The sequence below is a fragment of the Corvus hawaiiensis genome, chromosome 26 (genome assembly GCF_020740725.1).
Source record: "Corvus hawaiiensis isolate bCorHaw1 chromosome 26, bCorHaw1.pri.cur, whole genome shotgun sequence".
Taxonomy (NCBI): Eukaryota; Metazoa; Chordata; class Aves; order Passeriformes; family Corvidae; genus Corvus; species Corvus hawaiiensis.
In genome coordinates, this window is record NC_063238.1 from 1,829,017 (window position 1) to 1,849,307 (window position 20,291).

The following is a 20,291-nucleotide window of genomic DNA, read 5'->3' on the forward strand; positions in this document are numbered from 1 at the left end:
TTATAAATTTATTTATATACTATATATGTTTAGATTTCTAAGGACCAAAATAAAAACCAAGTTCCAAGACTTGAACTGCTTTAACTATTGCCACAGATACCAGAATCTATCTTTACATCTTTGAGTTAGTTCCCTTTTTCTGTTCAGCAATTTACAGCAGAGAAGGATGCCAGAACTGTTAAAAGGGCTGAGATGGCAGTTCAGAACCTAACTAGGGCTCTCTTTCCTGGGTAAGGCAGGCAGGCAACAAGTAGCCTGCAGTGATGCTACTTCTACATGGAATCACTGGATGATACTGGTTGAAAGAGATAATCTTGTCCATTCCTGTTCAAAGCTATCCTGAACAGGTCAAGTTGCTCAGGAACTTTTTGAGTTCTGAGTATCTCAAACATTCAGATTTTCCAGCCTCACTAGACCCAATGTTCAACCACTCTCATGATGAAAACACTTTTCCTAACATGCTATCAGGATATTCCCTGTTGAAACTTGTCTGTTGCCTCTTGCTATGTCCGTGTGCCTGTGAGAAGATCCTGGCTCCATCTTCTCTACACCCTCCCCGTAAGTAGCTGAGGGCTGCAGTCATACATCCCCCACACACCTTAAACCTTCTCATCTTCAGGCTGAACAAACCCAACTCTCTCAGCCTCTCCTGCATCGTACACTCCATCTCCTTACCTATCTTGGTATGGTAGACTGGGCTCCAGCATGTCTCTTACTGGTTTGTGGCTCCCCAGTACACAAGTACCGCGCTTTCGCAAGCCCTGAATGCAGTAATTACTGCCCTGGATCTGCAAGCCTAGAGCTCGGTGTAGAGTTCCCGTCCTTTTCTGCAAGAACATTCTGCTGAGTTTTTTTCAACTTGTTGTCCACTGAGACCCCCAGGTATTTTTTTTCTCTGAAGTTTGTCTCCAGCTGGCTGGTACCCAGCAAGGTCATTCCTTCCCTGGGGCAAGAATTTGCATACTTGCTTTCCAGACCTGTCCTCACGTCTTTCCTGGTCTCAAATAGGCGTAGGTTGTGAATCTTGCACTGTTTTGGAGAACTTTTTTACTTTTTAAAGGAAGTTACTGAATTCTGTAACTTAGCAAAGACCACCAGTTTGTAAGTCTAAGCAATTTGTAGGCAAAGTGCGCTTATAGTAAAGCACTAGGTTAAAACAGAGAGTTGGTAGGAGCATTTATTCCCCCCTGTCTAGCCATCTAAATGATTTTTGCTGAATGTTCTCTGATGTGCTGAATTTTCTTCACTCACTGTAAAGAGAGATCTGAAAAACTAATCTCACAATAGTGGGGGATTCAGCCCATTTAATCTCAGGCACCTGAACTGAGCTACCTGCATTTTTCTCAGGCATGTCTGGAGGTGTAAGGCTTACAGTGAAGAGTGCCACTTTCATTTAAGTTACTTTTTGAGTTAAAATATCTGTCTTGTAAACCAGCTTGCTCTTCTAAATGTTTTCCTGAAGTTGGTACATTTTATATCCCTGAAGCAATTTTGAGAATTCCCCAGACACTGCATAACACCCCTATGGAAGTTATCTTTGGGCACTTCCTACTGTGCTTGTTCAGCAGGCTTATTTTCAAAGAATGTCAGTTTGGGTAATTCAGCATATTATTATGCCATCAGAACTCTTCATGTTAACTTCAGGATTTGCTGTTTTAAAAGAACTTCAGAAAATAGCTCAGGTCAGAATACAAAGGGGTTTTTTTTGTTGGTGGTTTGTTTTTTTTTTTTTTACTTTTGAATGTGTATTTTAATGCTTTTCCCTTGAACCTTCTTTTTAATTCTAAGATGATGATTAGTCTATAAGATTCAGCTACAAAATGAAGCCTAAAACTGAGTATAGGAGAGGATACATCTGGAGACTGGTGGTGAGTTGACCTGGACCGGAGCAGTTGCTGCTAGCTGTCTTCCATGTATCTCTTGCTCCTTCCATATTGAACAGGGGAAAGTTGATGTGTGTTCTGCCTTAGGTCTGTGTATCCCCTGGTCTTTAGACCATATCTGAGGACTCTGTGTCTGCTTTTAAAGCTTGATATTCCATCCCACTCAGTGGAGTTGTTCCCTATGTCTGTTTCTGGCCAGCAATACCAGCCAGTGAGAGAGATCCTGTCCTCCCAGCTGTGACAACCCAAGTGTTGATGGGGCCTTGCTGTGTACTGTAAAAACCAGCAACTGTCCCAGATTTACTTTTCTAAATCTGAAAAAGAAAAAAAAAAAAAAAAAGGGGGTGACCTTGAAATTAGATCCCTTTTTGCTTCTGCTTCAGAGTGGATGGGATTCAGAGTTCTAGCAAAACTGCAGGGCAGCCCAGAGAAATAAATAAGGAGCAAACAGTAAGGGCTGGTATGCCTTAAGGCAATATTATTGCCAAATTCTTCATAATGGGAAACCTTAGTCAATGCTGGCTTTTCTTGCCTCACTATAAAACATGCATCATCACAGCATAACTTTGTTTATAAGGAAGTATTTAAAAGAAATGTGTTAAATGATTCTAGTGCATGAAACTAAGCAGAAACCTGATCAACTCTAGTTATTTTTAAACCAAGTGCTTTCTTTAAGATGATATAATGCCTACCGGAAAAAAAGCCCAAAATATAATAGATGAGTACATACAGAAGTGCATCATAGCAAACTGCAATCCAGTGTGCTATCTGCAGACAGGCACCAAACAAAATTGGTGTGTTGGATGTAGAAGTCAACAGACACAGGCACTGACAGTGGCAAGTGGGACACAGACTTTTAGTTGTGTGATAGAAATTGAGATGCAGACATCAATGACTCTGAACTAAATTTTAAAGAAAAGGATGCCTCAAATAATTGAAGCAAGATTCTTTTTCTCCAAATGGAGCAAAGAGAAGCTTTTTTTTGGAGATGAGTGAGATGTGGCAGCCTGCTGCTAAATACAAAGAACGATAAATACGCAGTCTCATCTGGTCACCCTATTAGGTCTGCCACCTACTGCTTGATAAACTGGTTTGGCATTGCTTGTCATGCAAAAAAAAAGGGTTTGCCAAATCTGTCACACTACCTAAGTAAAAATCATACAAACTGAGCTCTGTTACCCTTTCCAGGTTGGAAGATAATTACTGCATCTCAGAGTTACTGGGCAGGAAGGGAGTGAAGGTATTTGTGAATAGGAGGAGGACAGGTAGGCTGCTGCAAAAATGTAGGTGTCACACTGCAGTTGGCTGGAGCTTTGAACCCAGCAGTGTCATAGAAATTCCCCTTTACAAGAAGTTGACGGGGGACAGGAGAGGACAGCAGAAATGACACAAATTGGTTTACTGCTCTATAGGGAGAAAAATCTAAAGGCTTCCCAAACAGAGTAGAAGTCTTCCTGAGAAAGGATGCATGTTCTTTCCTACAAAGTTGCTAAGTAGGACATGCTTGGATTTACTTTATATGTAAATGACCAAAAAAAGTTTATTTGCTTTGTAAATGAAAGGGAGAGAACAGAGTCTTATAAGAAATCTCTAGGACCTCTTTCATGCCAGTAGATGACTTGAAATCGGAGCACTGGAGAGAAGCAGAACCACTGGGACAAATCCATGTTTGAAATCGGAAAAGGAGAAGAGGTGGGAAGTGCTCGGTACCAGTATCTCACATCTTCTGGGACTGCCTTCCTTGTGAAGCACTCTGGGTCAGACTAGGTTTCTTGTAGTTTTGGAGCTGGAGACAGTATTAAACTCAGCTCTATTTCATGACTTCTTTGCTTTGGGTCTTTGCCTTTGTGCCTTCCCTGTAGTGCCGCAGAGCCGAGTCCTGAGTGGACGCAGAGGAATTACTCAGGAACAGTGAGACAGCGTAGGGCTGGGCTGTTAGTTACCAGCAAGTTGAGAAATCTGCCAAACTGTGAAGTAGATGGGGATTTTTATTTTGGTTTTTGTGATTCATGCACAGCTCATAAAAACAGTCGTTCTTTCCTTTGACACTGGAAGCCTTAAAATTAATGGTTTTGTTCATCTTTTCAACAGGAAAGCATATGTAAATAGTGATATACATGGTTTTCTGATTGACACTCTGAGTTTGTCCATTTCTGTAATTCGTCAAGCTATTCTCCACTCAGTAAATGGCTGGATAGCAGCCACATGGGGTTGCTTAAATTCTTTCAGTTACTACAAATAAGTTGGTTTTGAAGTTTTTTTCTGTAACTGCTGAGGATATTTGAGGCAATAATCAGTGACTGTCAGCCTATATACAAATTGCTTTCATGCAACATTGCATTTCCAGTCTTTGGCAGGGGGAGGAAAACAGATCTGTGCAGTGTGGAAGAAAGCATCCAGTACACAGAGAGACAGTAGCAGAAGACAGGGCTCAGTGCCCACAGGGGAAACACAGTTTCTGGAGACAAAGTTTTGAACTAGAAGACATTAGATTTAAATGAGTTTAATTACATTCTGTCCTAACTTTTCCTCCTTGGTCCTTCAAACTAACAACAATGGGTACTACTTTTCATATTACGATTGTAGGATGTGCTTCTAGACGCTGTTGTTCCTTGTTTATTACAGATTCTCTGCTGTACTTTCTTCTTCCATTTAGTTGCTTTGCTTTCTACTTGCATTCTCATATCCTTCTTGCCCAATTCTTGTTTTGTTTGGGGTGGTTTTTGTTTTGATTTGGGATTTGTTTTTGGTCAATATTCATTCAAGTTAAATGTAATGCTTTACAGCGTTTCAAGGGCTATTATTATAGAAGCCCCTTCTGCGTCAGTTTGTGTCAGTAGGTTCAGCATTGTGGATGCAGCAATAGCTGTTGTGCACAGGGAGGAAAAGTATATGCTGAGAGGGAGCAAGTGAAAGCCTCCAGAGACCACGTAAGCCCTGGAGAGCAGGAGTCTGGCTGAATCCACTGGACACCCCAAGATTCCATAAACTCTGAACCGTAAAAGTTTGCCAAAGCTGCCTGAGGCCTCCACTAGCACTCATTAGTATCAATCAGAATATGTAACCCAGCAGCATCTGAAAAAGTGGCAAATGTAGGCTACAGAGCTGTGTACACAGCTGGTGAAGCAAGGGAAGGGACCCCTGAGGGACCCTTTGGAAGCCAGTGGCCCACTAGTCCAACCCCCCTCGCCTGGGTTTCACTTCCCGACTGTAGCTGTAGCGGGATGACACAAGGGGTTGTGGGAGGGGGAGAACTGAATGCACTACGTGAACAGTCATTGGCTACTAATAAAAGCTACTCAATTCTATTAATAACAGCTAAACTCAAAAGCATTTTATGATAAACATTGATCTGTTTTCCCCCAGTGTAATTCACTCGTCAGGGAAATGGATAGTCCAATATAGGGAACTTCCTGCTATGTGTAACTTCACACATAGCTGCAAATACTTGCATTACAACATTGAACAAATCATAAGTTTCTGTCCTGAAAGAAGAAAAACATAGTTGTTTTTGTCTGTTTTACTGCACAGGATTTTCTGAAACTACTCTTTAAATTGCTCTTAATTTTTTTTTTTTCTGTATCCTAAGGTCTTTCCCATTTTCCTGATCCTCTACAGCTTCATCCTCTTTTTCCTAGGTTTTCCAATGTGGAAGAAGGAATTTCTTTAGGTGTCTTGGAAGGTGACTTTTTAGGAGATGGGAACCTATTTTAGAATCAGTTCAGCCTGTGTATGTTGGGGAGTTTTGAGGAATTGAATTGTGCTTGCTGGCTTACGTAGGGTGGTGATGTGATGCCAGTGTCTGCAGCTGAGAGTGGTGCATGGCCTGCTATGAAGTAGAAGGATGTGGAATCCTTTTCTCTTTGTCTTCATTGTACATCTTTATCCCTCCACCCTTTTAAAGGAGACTCCAGCTCTCCATCCTTACCTTCCTCACACCCACTAAGACCTCTACTGCATTCCTTTGTCCACCTAAATTAAATTCCACCCTAATGATCCACTGTTTCCTGCCGCTCCCTTGCCTGGGTGCTGCTGCGGCATCTCAAGCCAGCAGGACGGGTTGAGGTGTTGGCGTGGCTTACGGAGCAGGTGGAGACCTGGCAGTGCTGCTGCACACAGCAGCAAGTGCCAATTATCTCATCTGGCCACAGTGATCGCACTGCTCCCTGCAGCTCAGGTTTGAAGGCAAAAAGGCAGGAGCTGCTGCTGAGATGTACCTCTTTGGCCTGACCTGTGCAAGCATCAGCAGAATCAGCTTCCAAGTTTTAGGATCCTGTGCTATGAGGATTTTTTTATTTGAGACTATGAATGAAGTTCAGTATGGTGGTGTTACTCAAATCCCTCTCAAACTGAGGTCTACATACTGAAGACGATGAAGTTAGCTACCTCTGTCTTCAATATGCCATAAATACCACACTCTTCAGAAAGTATAGCTAGGAAAACATTCCATGAGTAAATTAAGTGTCATATTTCTAACGGAATCACTGTGTCTCTCCACTGCTGCTGCCTGTTAGAAGTGCTGGTCAACACCTTCTGGCGAGAGATGTCTTCTTCTAACCATTGTCGCAACTTGTAAGGACGGGGCACTCTTGTTGGAGTAGTGCTGTCAGATCTCAGTTCAGAGGGGCACTACTTGAGCAAAAGCCAACATACCATGATGGATTTGCTGTTCCTTTGCCAATAGGATGCCTGAGGTTTGTCAGCTGTGCTGGAATCACTTTCCACATTAAACAAATGGAGGAAAAAGAGTACATTGAAAACTAAAGCTTAAGAGGCTTGGAGAGATTCAAAGAAATGAAACAATAACATGTTTAATAGTTAATTCCCATTCTGGTTTGGCTTTAAGGTAGCTTCAGCCTTCCAGTTTGCTAGCAGCCTTCGTAAGTTCTCTGCCAGGATGAGTCACAGCTTCTGGAGCTGGGATCCAGCCCTTTAGACAAGCCATCTTTAAAGGTCTGTTTACCTTTTCCAGATGATAATGAATTATAGTGAGAATTGCTTTATGTTTTCCTCCTCTTGAAACAGGGGTTTTGATGAATATAAATTCACCTGTGGTAGCTTCTTGCATCCCTTGGTCCCTGATGCAGTCTGAGTACTCCTGGGATCCTATTTGGTGTAGTTCTGTGCTGTTACACAGAGATAGGTGTCTTTGGAATACTCCTCCCTGCTGGGCTGTCTCAACTAGTTGACTAGGAATGCAAAACAAGCAATAACCAGAGCCCTGGTCTGACTGTAAACCATTATTTACCTGCTAGGAATGATATTTCCTGCTGACTGAGGAGTTGAATTAAGAAACTTAGCCACGTAACCATAGTATGTAATTCAAGGCACAAACTGAAACCCATATACGGTTGCTCCATCTTATGTTTCTGTAGTCTGTAATGTACCACTTGAGAGAATGGATGTGAGGACAAATTTAGCATTCTTAGGCAATTCCATGTAGGAGCACAGAAGGGAATGGGCCTTAATGTGGCTGCTACAAGGGGGCAGCACCACGATTTCATTGTTTAGTGAGCCACTTCAAAGAACTGCCAGCGTTTTTGTGCTGTGTTGGCAAAGACACGGGCTTTCCTGGATAACAGTTACTGTGCTTCTCAATGGCAGATTTTTTTTTTTCCTCTGAAAAGCTGTTTAGGCAAGTGCAGCAAGGCTCCAGTTGCATGACACAACAGTCATAACTGATTGCCTGTGCTCGGAGGAAGCCTGCTTGGATGAAGAAAGACCAGTGTGCCTGGAAATCATGAATAAACTCTAAATGCAGTACTGCATAAGGGAGCTCATAGACCTGCTACTCTATCGGGGGGCATCTGATTGTTGTGCAGATGTGTTAGACACTGAGCCATTGTGAACACAGCTGAATTGGGGCCTTGTAATGAAGAATTTCTACTCATTTCAATTTTCAGCATACGACTACATCATCACTGCTCAACCAATGCAAACAAAGACCATCCAGTGAATCTTTTTTTTCCCCCCCTCCTATTTGGTGGTTGAACTAAAGGTTTCATGTTTTCTTTTCAGTGCCAAATTGCTGCAAGGAACAATTCAAGCCGGCAACCAGGGAAAGTGTTTGGATGCCCAAAGTAAGTATGTTTGTGCATTTGTGGTTTTTTTACCTAAGAACTTGTGTTTGATGGCTGTAAGGCAGTAGTTAAGTAAGTTTGGTATCAATAACAAGTGATATTCCTCTCCATCATCTTTGACTATGTAACAGTCATGAGACAAAACTGATGAGAGCTAAGTGAGAGGCCACAGACATCTTATAATAAATAATTTTATAATAAATATAGTAAGTAATTTGGGGGGAGGGGTTTTGACTGGAGTAAGAAGGGAATGGTGACAGAAAGGAACTAAAGAAAAAACAACCTAGAGGTGGACAATGAATCTGATGTCTCCCTTCTGCTTGGGAGATTCGAGAAATTGTATCCTTCCTTGCTTTTGTTTTGTTAAATGTTAGCTCTTCTGCACTTTATTAGTGCTGCCATCATAATGTTAAGTGGAAGAAAAGCAAATTACATGAAGCATGTGTATGGAGTTAGTAATTAATGCCACATAGAATTCGTAAGGTGCTGTCCCTTTTTTAATCCCCAGCTATGGGATTTTAACTTCAACCATCCAGCCTCCAGCTTGGCATCTGTGAAATCTGCTCAGGAAGTCACCTTGGGAAAGTGGAAGGACCGGTGATATCAGACAGGAGGCCCACAAGGTGGCAATGTTTAGAAAGCCTTCAGAAGGGATGTGCCCTGAACAGATCCCTGCTTCCTGCGGTTGCCATCACTTGCTGCCCTTGTACCATTGCTGCTGCCTCTGTGCTGTTAAACAAGAAATGCCAGTGTTGCCAAAATGGAGCAGAGGATACCTGGTACTAAACCTCTTGTTTGAACGGGTTCACCATTGGCAGTGCTCACCATACTGTGCTGGATACCATTCCTTCCCTTTCCCTTGGAAGGAATGTGCTGCAGCATTAGTGGTTTGCAGTAGCATGGGGTTTCTTTATTCACAGCTAGTAATAAACACATGCATGGCACTGAAATGATGCTCAGCCTGTGTAATGAAGAACTTTCATTTTCAAAACATACTGCTGCATTTTAGCTAATGCTTGCAAAGCTGTTACAGTGTGTAAATAAATGCTAACTTTGGATGTAGGAGGCAGCTCAGTTTGCAGTGATACTTTCTTCGTGCTTCACAGCTAAAAGTGAAAAGACTAGCTTTACTGTGAAACTAGGGGGGTTGCTCCAGGTTATGTAATGCCCTGCCAAAAAAAAAAAAGAAAACTTAAATATGTTTGCAGAAAGGTTTCTCTAGATACCTGATAGGTGTGAGAAATTATTCAGGATAAGTTCTATGGTAGATATCAGAATTGCCACCAGCAATTGTTCACCAGCACAGACATAGGTAAGTAGGAGAGGGACAGTTAAACAAGGAATCATATAGTCCAGATTCACCAGATTGCAAGAGTAACTTCGACAGCAATTAGCAGACATGCGGGGCTCAAGTGTATTTGATGACTCTCAGGACAATCAGCCTATAATTTAGTCAAAAGTGGCTCATATGCCTCAAGGATGAAGCAATAAATCTAGACTACAGGAGGCATCTCAGAGCAAGAACTAGGAAAATGTAATGTCCTCCCCTGTGGATGCAACCCTTCCCGGGAAGGTGTTGCAGATGGAAGTGCAGCAGGACAATGCCCTGTGCTGAGCCACAGAGCCTTTCATCTGTTGCTTTCTGCTCTGGCATGGAGTAGATGCTGCTGCTTAAAGTCAGGCTTCGTCACTGTGGTTATACTGGCATTGTCACAAGTACTTGGAAACAACAGGAAGTCTAAAGAAAACTGTGAGCATGGAGATAGTGCACAACCACCAAGTGGACATTTATAAAAGCAGACTGCGTCCTACCTGTCTAACAGAAACTTATCTGACATGTGCAGATTTCCTGCAACATGTAACCCTTTCTGTGAAGCAACAGACGGTTTTCCAGTGTATTCCCAACGGATTGCTGCTCACTGTTTAGCCTTTCCTTTTCAAATCCTTTAGTCCTTATGGCCTAATATATATCCAAATGAAGATCTATTTATCAGCCTTCTAAGACCAGAGATTCATTACACTGCTATAGAATTAGCTGAGCTATTACAATTCCAAATCCATGTAACATGTTATTTTATACTAGTCTTTGCACAGGAAACCTTCTGGTCAGGTTTCAGTGGCTTTGAGCCTGACAAATGGGTGTATTTTTCCGTGGAGTTAAGTTATATGGACAACAACATGAGGGATGGATATTGGAATATCCAAGGAGTTTTACAGTTCTTGTATTAGGTGCTCTCATGTGCGACATGCAGATGGGGCCTTTTGGCAGTAGCAATTCCTTGATTGATGCATTATCACCAAAGCAATTACAATATGTCCTAACATTAGAAAGCAAGGCTGGTTTCTACTGGAACATTAGCTCAGGAATTACTCATTAGATTTCAGTTATTTTGGGATAGGTGAAGAGAAAGAAAATACCTTAAAAGTGTGTCCATATATATATATATGTACACGTGTATATAAAGTATGTTGGTATGATGAAGTACTAATTCATGAAGTGTTCAGGGGAGATCTGAACAAAGGCCGTTACGAGCTTTTTTCTTCCCTGCAGACATAAATATTCTCTGGCTGTTCATGGTAAAGGTGCATGTACTTACCAAACCAGCAGACTAAAGAATTGCTTCCTCTCACTTCTTTCTCCTTATCTCCCAGCACCAGCACTGGTACAGAAGAAACACTATTTCTAGATGAGAGCACTTTGTTTCCCCCTCAGTCCCCTGCTGCTTGTTTCCCCCAACTGGTTCCCACAATGTCCACCAAAGAAGACCTGACTTTCCTAAGGGATGCCTTGCAACTTCAGCCAAAAGACTGAAGAAGTGGGAAGTAGGTGGGCTGAGCGGAGTGCTTTTAAAGCATGGTCATTCTGTGGCAACACCATAAAGTCCCGCAAAATGCAGTGGAGGACATCTGTTTGGGAGTCAGTCCTGCGCAGAATACAGATGGTTTATAGCTGGTTTAGATCCAACATGAGAAAACCAGAGCCCTAAAGCCTGAACCTGAGGGAGCAAAGTTAACCAAATGGAATGTTTGCTTATGGCTGTGCGCTCACCAGCTCCATTCCCTTCTTAACTTAGGAACTGGGTAGCTTGGATAGCCTTTTATGGTGCTGTCTGAAAATATTCTGAACTTTGGGGTGATATTTATTTTTCCAGTACCCGATACCAAAAATTATCCCACAGGAGCTCAGCAAAGCAGCTGATGATTCATCAGGAACGTAACTGTGCTTTTCAAAAAGATAACGTGTGGTTTTGTTCAGAGTTAATGAGATCCTTTCCAACGCAGAAGCTGTCAACAGCACTGACATACATTTACAGTTACAAAAACACATAGCCTTGTGGTTGGGGTTTTTATTAAATAGAAACCTCATTTTCTACTGTAATGAGGAAAAGGCACTGTTTTCTTGCCACTAGTACCTTTTGTACTCGAAGTGTTAGAAGCCTTTTATTATTATTATTATTATTATTTTATATACAATGTGGCTGTTCAGAGGTTACAAAATGGTGCCAATTAATGCCAGGACTGCTGAAGCTATGATAATATAAAATAATATATATTAAAAAATATACCCTTGTTTCTAGTCATCTTTTATTGTCTTCTGCATCTTGCCTATCAATGGTGCTTCATTTAGAAGCTGGAGAATGTTCATTAAAGGATGATTCAAGTAATGATTGAGTTTTGCTCCAGCAGAAAAAGAAACCATAAAATCTAGGACCTTGGAAAATAGTAATCCTTGTCAGATATATCAAGTATTTATAGTGCATGTAGATGCTATAAAAATAACTGTGTGATTTTTCAAAGCAGTTTCTAGATTTTATAAATATAATCTTGCATGTGCCCCTGTCCTGTGGTAGGCACCAGGGAGCTTTCCTGGCCTCTCTTCCCGTGCTGCTGCTAAAGCCTGCATCTGCACAGCAGGCATTGGGATACTGAGCTGTGGTGCTCAGGGCCTCCAGCAGCAGAGTAAAATCCAGAGGTGGAGAGGCTCCAAGTATCAGCATTTTTTAATATTTCTCTGCAATCAGTGGAGCTGGAAACTTTGGTTTTCATTAGCTGACTGCTTGGATGCTTATACATGCTCCATGATCTGCAGCTTGCAGAAAATCACTCTATATACTGAGTCAGAGCAAAGTAGGAGTCACTGGTGATGCACAGCACACTAATGAGGTCAGGTGGAAGCAACATTTAAGTTGTTCTTACAGTAGAATTGTTCCTTGTAATAGTGGCTTCTTCGACCTTCTTAGACACTTGTTTAGCACTAGGTCAAGTATGAGAAGGCCACTGTTGTGGACAATGCTATTGTGTTACAATACAAGGTGGCAAAATTAGAGGTTTTCAGGTCTTGGGACCTAGTAATTTGTTGCACTCAAATCCAAATGTTGTAATCACCGGTAGCATCTTGCATGTCTGCTCCTACTTGAGCCTGGAGCAGGCACAGAAACAGGCATTTGGTGGGAGGTGCAAGGGGGCACAGGGGCAAAGTCAGTGGCATCTGGCTTGAGCCTTAAAAGCCTCAGCTGGAGATCTGCCACCAAAGTGTGCACAGTTGCCACCCGTGTTAAAAATCCTCTCTGAGGGATGAGACAGGCCAGGTACATGTCATGGGTACCACTTATTGTGGGGAGCAGCAGTTTTAAGTCTCATCAGTACCCGTTCCTCATAGAAGGAAGCTGGCAGAGCCCCCATATTCAGGTTTATGCAGTGGCTTCCATTAGAGCTTCATCCTCTTACAAAAGGTCTGGATTTGGCGCACAGCACTAATGACCTGAGCGGGATGTGTGGGATAAATGCCTTCTGAACAGCACTACGGGGAAACTACCCTTACATCATGTTGTAGGTTTTTAAACAAATAACTAATTCCTGTCTTGTGTCTGTATAAAAGAACAATATTGACTGTGCTCAAGTATTTTCAGACTTGATCTGATTTCATAGCTATGATCGTTTTTGTGTAATGTAAGAGGCTTCACATAATCACTCTTTTAAATCTACAGCTTATGTTTGACAAGTGGGTCATTGGTTAATGGAAGCAAGTAAATCCAGCTGTTTATCTTTTCAGTGGGATCATGCACTTTCTGTATGCTCTTGTCTGCTCAGAATGGAGACCTGTACATTTTTAATGGCCCTCCCTCTATTTTAGAGTAGGGGCATGAGCTTACATTATATTTCATTTCTTCCCTACATTCAAATAAAATATAGTCACAGTATTACTTCTGCTGGTATCCCACCTGATCCACAAATTTGTGGCAGCAGTTGTGGTACTGTTAATTTAATTTCTATGTGTGATTTTTTAAAAAGTTGTTGATTTGACTTCATGAGGAAAATTTACTGTTGTACACTGTTTAAAAATTTTCTTGCTTCTTTATTTCTCCTACCCAAACCCTCAATATTTCTGTGTGTTGCTCTCAACAGATGCATCTTCCACTAAAGCAGACCAGCAGGAGCTTTCTCCCAGCTAGCTTTAACTCTTAACATTTTTTGGGTAATTTGAAATTTCAGGGTTTCAGAAATTGCTATGTAAGCCTTCTGTAGGGTCCCAGCATCTAAATAAAGCACTTGCAGCACTAGGTTAATAAAGTGCTCAAAGTATTAATGGAAACTTAGTCTAATAGGTCAAGCTCCAAAAGTCCTCTTAGGGAATGTCTGTCAGCAACATAATTTTCGTGACACAGTTTTCAAGTATTCTAATTTTTTTTCAATTCAGACTACTAATATAAGTGTAACATGATTAAAGCTGTCTATGAAAATTATTTTTCCTCTGCATTTGAAAGCTATTTTATTCATAAAGGCTTAGCATAAACACTAAGATGATAATGAGCATTGACTTGCCAGGGGAAAGAGTCTGTTTTCCATCAATAAGTGAGAAAACGAAAACTTTCAGATTAGTAAGGGTATTGTGTTAAGTAGCAATTAAATTATACTCACAGAACACTTTCTTGCTCCCAAATGCTCTAGTACTTGCAAACAGAAGCTATTGCTTTAGAAGTGTGTTACAGGTCTAAATTCTTAACAGCAATTTAAAAAGCATGTGTGTAAGAAATCCTCAGAAAATAAAGAGCAGAATTCCTCAGATGCTTGCATTTGGCCAGGAAGGAGCCTGAAATAGCTGAAACAAGTCTATTTGTCTGTGGGAAGACAAACATCTGTTTAAAAATGTTGTGTGCAATACATGTATTTGCTGTAGCCCAAAGAGGAGGCACTCCCTGATTTCTCTTCCAGCTAGAGATCACAAGCAAATCCTTGGCAACCTAGTTTTTCACAGGTGCTGAGGTGCCTCAGGGATTTCGGCTCTTTGGTGTGTTAATGGCAGCAATGTGTCACACGAGGTTGTGAATCCTGGCTGTGATGCAGCCTTTAAATACAGGTGTCACTTCCTGGGGTGGCTGCATGTGAAGGTGCATGCAGCTCAGCAGGCAAGTACTGCAGCCCATTCCTCTTGGCCGGGCTGAAATGAGGCGTAATGACATATGTTAGTATGTTAGCTGACATAATGACAGTATGTTAGCTGGACAGTAAGTATGCTGGGGATTTGTCTGAGGGAAGGCAACCAATTTGACCCAGGTCCCCTGCAGGTGGCTGAGGAAGGAAAGTGGAAATTGCCCAAGCCTACAAAGGATTATGTCTGACAAAGGAAGAGTGGGGAAGAATGGGAGAAGGAACAATGGAGAAACCTCAGGTGTGGAAGAAATCCTGAGATAAAAAGGAGGAGGCACTCATTAGTTATAGCAATGGAGAAGAGGGATTGGATTTGCTTAGCTGCAGAGCTGGAAGTACTGAGAAGATTAGAAAGCAACCTGTGGAAGAAAGGTTGGAGATGCACCACAGTGGTGCTGAGGATGAAGCTTGCACAGACTTGTGACAGTAAGTGTCTTGAGGAAGCTGGTCATAACAGCAGGGCCCGTTTCTGTGCTTGTAAAATGAGGAAAGCTGACAGAAATCAGTTTTTGTTAAATGTTATGAATGTCCCAGATAAAAAGCAATTATCTGGAGGTGGGGGAAGGTTGCATACGAACAGAAAAGCACACCACTTTCTGTGTAACTTCTTGGCATTTGCTGATTTGATGGGCAACGAGACACCTTGGCTCTGAAAGAGAATGATTTGTAGTGCAGTGTAGGGTCCTGAGAAAACGTATTTTGCAGCAGGGCAATGGGTTCTTGGGCTGGGGTTTGCAATCACAGAAACACTCACACGCTACTGAATGACTAGGCAGTGTGATTTTGATCCTGGTCAGGCATGAATGTGCTCTGTATTTCTTTCACATTAGCTAGGGCATGTGATACTGTTTATGTTGGCTTTTTGCTGGGTGTGGGAGGAGAGACACTTAATTAACAGTTTCCTGGGACAAAGTAACCCCTTCAAATCCTGGTTTGTAAAGTCTTTGTCAGCTGGTTGAAACATTGTTGATCCAGTAAAGTTTAATAGACCCTCTGCTGGAATCATTACTTTCTTGTGCCAGCCTTCTCTCTTCCTCTTTAGCAGTGGCGAGCATCTTGGGCAGGTCGGACAGGTCTGTAGCAAAAGACTGAAATGCCTTCAAAGTGTATTGCTAACGTTTTCAGTGTAGAGCAGTAAGAACATACATCAGAGATGGAGACTGTCCACTCCCACCTGATTTTATCATCTTTTTACCTTTTTCCAGACACCCTTCCTGAGCCCGAAGAGAGCCAAAGATTCCTCAACAGCTGAAAATAAGTAAATAAATGCTAGGCTTAGTCTCTCACATTTCCAAGCCCTTCCAGGCTTTTGCCGTTTATAACTTGTTTTACTGGTTTTGTTTAAGATACGAATGTCTGAAGCTCTGACTTTTCCCAGTTGTAACAGTCATAAACTGTACTGTGTGGAAACATGAAAACCCAAATCCTTCTCTTCTAGAACACTAATCTCACTTTCATTTAATTCAAATTCTGTCATCCTCTGAAAAAATGTAGGAATCCAGATTACCTGAACATTTTTGATGTTTTTACTTTTGGCTTTCCATAGTCTTTGCATCTGAACTCTGACAAAACAAGTCTAGAAAACTAGTTAACACCTCAGTGGTAATGGTACATCTAGAACAGCTCCAGCCAAACAATTCCATGTAAATGCATGTGAATGAGCCATGAGTCATTCTCCAGTCTCAATTCCTTTCAACCAGTATTAAGGACACAGGAATCCTTACTCAAAGCATTTATTGATCACAGCCTCCATTTACAGGTTTTTAAATGAGAGCTGCTCCACAAGGTGTGTCTGAAACTCTGCTTTAGCCCAGTGGGTATCACTGAAAACAAATGCAACAGACACTAAAGAATTCCAAATTTTGGGTTAGTCTGGAGTTAATGGAAGTAAAAATTTCTTCTCTTTGGAACCATTCCTCACTGAAGTATTTCCTGCTCTCACGGGAGCTTTTTGTTATGTAGAAAGTACTGGATAAAAATGTTCTGGCTATTTGGTGTGAACTTCTTATGTTTTAAGTAAGGAATCCTTTGATGTATACCGAAGAATGCTTCTTTCTAAATAGGAATTTGGGGAGTTTATTCTTTAAAGCAGCTAGATTTAGCTAATGGGGTTTAATAAATGTCCACTAAACCAATTTATTAATTTTAATCAATTATTTAATTTTAATTAATATTAAAAGTACATAACTTAAAATATTTTATTCAAGGTTTTTTGAAATCCTGTTCCTGTGAATGTAAGCCCTTGTTTTGTAGACAGTATTTGAATCTTGAATTAATCCTTTGATTTCTATTTGATTTCTACAGTAACTATAAAAGGTAACTGCAGTCTTTCTGAAGGAAAATACCCACGGACTGTGGCTCTACAAGATGTCTCTCTTTAGCAATCGGTTCATGCACTAATGGTCAGATTGGATTTGCAACTCGTAAGACCAAATTTTCAAGTATGCTTAGCAGACAAAGACTCCAACATTTATTTTACGCTTCCTCACAGGCACAGAACACTTCTTAAAATGTTAAATGTGAGCTCTGAAATATAAATATCTCTGTATATTTAAAAATAGACTTGAATTACCTCATAGGGATGTGGTCCATGCACATTGTGTAATTGGGACAGCCCTCTCTTTTTTGGTTTTTTTTTTTTCCCTCCTCTTTATCTCTGTGTCTCCAGGGAAGGCAAATAATCAAGACTTGCTTGAAGTGGCAACACCAGAATCCCCAAGGGTGGGAAGCTCATTCTTTGTCTACAGGATGTCTGGAGTGATAAGTAACTGTTTTAATACAACTCATGCAGTGTTTCTTTGTCGTGACAAAATTATAATTTGGTGTTTGGCATAGTGAGTTTAAATGCCTAGAAATACAAGGTATAGAATGAAGTACCAGGATGGAGGTGGGACAGTTTATTCAGTGCTGTGTAAACAAAGTCTATAAAGTTACAGTTTTGAATTTTCACCTGAAGTGATTTTATGCCACACTGCCTTCCTTTGGGTTGATCAGTGCTGTTGACAGTATGTCAGCAAAACAGGAAACATGAGTTCTGCATAACCCAGGTCAGCTTGAAATTTACCATGCACCACATCATGTCTGATACATGTTTGCTGTGTTAGTAACACTGCTGTTGCTGATCCCTTTATGGGTGTTTCTGTGTGATACGTTATCGTCGCAGGTTAGAACTGTGCTCTAGTTTAGGCTGGCACAAGCCGGTGCTCTCTAATAGACATTCAGTTGCAGATACCTCACTTGCACTTCTCACAGATAACATGCAAATCTGATCTCCTAAATCTTCTGTTCCTAATCTACTAAATGCAACTTTAGAAATTAGGCTGATTGTGATGCAGCCTAATTAAGTATGCTCATGGTTATACCCATCTTACTGAATCTCCTCTTGCTGGGAATAAAGTATGTCAATGTACCTTAATGAATTGGGACTTCCTTGAACAACCAAAATGTGCCCAAGACTTAACAGAGTGACTTCTTTTAGCTCTTCCAAAACTTTCTTCCTGATTTGCTTTATTCACTTATTTTCAAATTTAAACACTCTTGGCCAACTCCTTCAGGAGAAAGAGCCTGTTTCTGCATGGGTTTCTGATAAACACAGGCACACGACTGCTAGAATTAACTTATTTTAATCTACAGTGTGTAAATCTGTGGCTTTACAGAATTCTGTTAATCTTTGTTGTGATAAAAAAAGACTATGAGAATAATTAAATTAGGAAAGCGGACTACATTGCTCTGGACTGTTGCTTTCCAAAAGTTATTGCTACCTTCCAACTGTTTTCTGAAATCTAATCAAAGGAGTTTTTTTCCCCCACTGGAAAAAACTGCACTTGTGACAGGAATGTTCATTAAATTCCTCAGAAAAGTGATGTCCATGGCCCAAAATAATTATATTTGCATGGTGTTTGCTGCAGTTTGTAGCTGGGCTGTATTCTGAGAAGAGTGCAAGCCATATCACACTGACTCCTTTAGAGCTTGAACATGAACAGAGATGTCAGAGATGAGGGATTCAAGCTGGCCACTGTAGGGTTAAATGTGTTTTTCTTAGTCTCACTCCCTATTGCTTCCCCCACCCGAAGTTATCCAAGCAGTGGGGAATTTCTGCAATCATTAATTGTATTTATAGTTTGGCTATGTCACATGAAATACTCCCTAAAACTGTGTGTGTGTTTTTTTTAATCCCCTTAAAAATGTATCAGCAGAAGTCTCTAGCCTGGCCATCACCTCTGCTGTCAGAGGCCGTACATTGATTGCTTCTTATCAGCATTAAAATATTTATAATTTATTTCCACATTAACTGCCTAATATAAAATTCTGGGTCGAGTGTGCCTGAGGTCTTTCTAATGCCGCATCTTGGGCTTTTAGAGGATTTTACTCTCAGGCACTGTAAATTAGCCTGTATGGCCTTTCTACTGCAGTAAGTGAGACTTAGAGCAAGTAAAGAGAGAGGAACTGAGAACAAAAGCTCTGAAGAGGAAGGAGCAACCAGATTTTGGAGAACGATGTTTAGGCCTGTTCTAGTGTTCTCTCTACCTGGTTCACCATGGCAGAAATCAAAGTACTGGAATGCATTTGATGTGGTAGGGTGATGCTTTTTGCATCAGCAGTACACCTGGGACTTGCTGTGTGGCTAGCATGGCACGGGAGCATGTGGTCCTGAGAGGATGTGACGTCTCCATCCTTGAAGATTTTCAAGATTTGGATTGATTAAGATCATGTCACCAAATGTGACCTGATCTCATATTGGTGATGATCCCGCTCCAAGTGGGAGATTGGACTGGATGACCTCCATAGGTCCCTTTCAACCATTGCCTCTGTGGTCTCAGTGCTGAAGATCTATTACATCAGGTTTTGTAATTCCACCCTTCAGAGTAAATTGCTTTCCTGGCTCTGTGCTTTGCTTAGTCTGCACATCACTTGTGAGTACCAGATTTCGGTACTTTCAGCATACCACAGGTGGAGCTTTTTATCAACACCGACGCTGACCTTTCCTTCTTCAGATCAATTCTCTATTGGTGTGCCTAGTGCATGTAAAAACCTATAAAGGTAGCACAGATGGACGGACACCTAATAACAGCAACAAGTTTCCTCTTTCTTTGAGACCTCTTAGCTTAGAATGATGGAAGTGGGAAGAAGATGCTGGGGGCTTCCAGCACATAGAGATAGGAGTTGTGACTGTGGGCCACACGGTGCCCAGAAACAGAGATTAAGTAGAGGGAAGGCTGTGCATATGGAATCCATATTGCACCCAGAGCCCCCTGAGCTGTGCTAGATCCACTGAAGCCCACTGAAATGTGTGCTTCCTGAAAACCAGTACCAGGCTTCTTTTTCCATAAAGGTAAGGTACTGTGCTGAGGCAGCATGGGTTTTTCTGACCTTGAGTCCTAATGCAGAGGCAAGAAGAGGTCTGAAGCAAAGCTGTCATGCTCTCCTCACCTGCACTTCTCTTCTATACTTTTGTTGGTACATGTTTTAAACAGTTTTGGAGACTTCAATAAAGAAGCTTCTGTTCTTTGCCACTGGTGAAGAAATAAAAATGTTTTTACAAGTTAGGGTTGCAGAGTGTTTTACTGCTTGCTGCCTTGCAGAGCAGGTAGGGTTATGTCTGGCAGATAAAGACCTGCTATTGATTATTTTTATATTCTGTCACCACATAGCATTTCTGGCTTCTCCATGTCCTTGAGTGTTACTAAGATGCTTACTGGCCTTTTTAACAGAATGGTTTTTGTTGCTTGTTTTGAAAAAGGCTCAAAGGTAGCTTCCTCCAATTACCAGATGAATGAAACATTTTTCAGTGAAGTGTGCCAATTGCAAATGTCCATAGATTGGTTACTGAAAGATAAGTTTGAGTGTATTTGAAAACCCGGCAGAAAGAATAAGTAAGATCCCCTGTCTTGATGTTCAG

At 41.3% G+C, this 20,291-nt stretch overlaps 1 protein-coding gene across 2 annotated transcripts in view; it reads left to right on the plus strand.

The window, feature by feature from the left end:
* MAPRE2 (microtubule associated protein RP/EB family member 2) overlaps positions 1 to 20,291 on the plus strand; it is a 98,738-nt gene that overhangs the window by 18,910 nt on the left and 59,537 nt on the right. For both annotated transcript variants that reach the window (XM_048287071.1, XM_048287069.1), the window contains exon 2: positions 7,902 to 7,963. The gene's annotated coding sequence lies outside the window, so the exon portion shown is untranslated. The remainder of the gene's footprint in view (positions 1 to 7,901; positions 7,964 to 20,291) is intronic.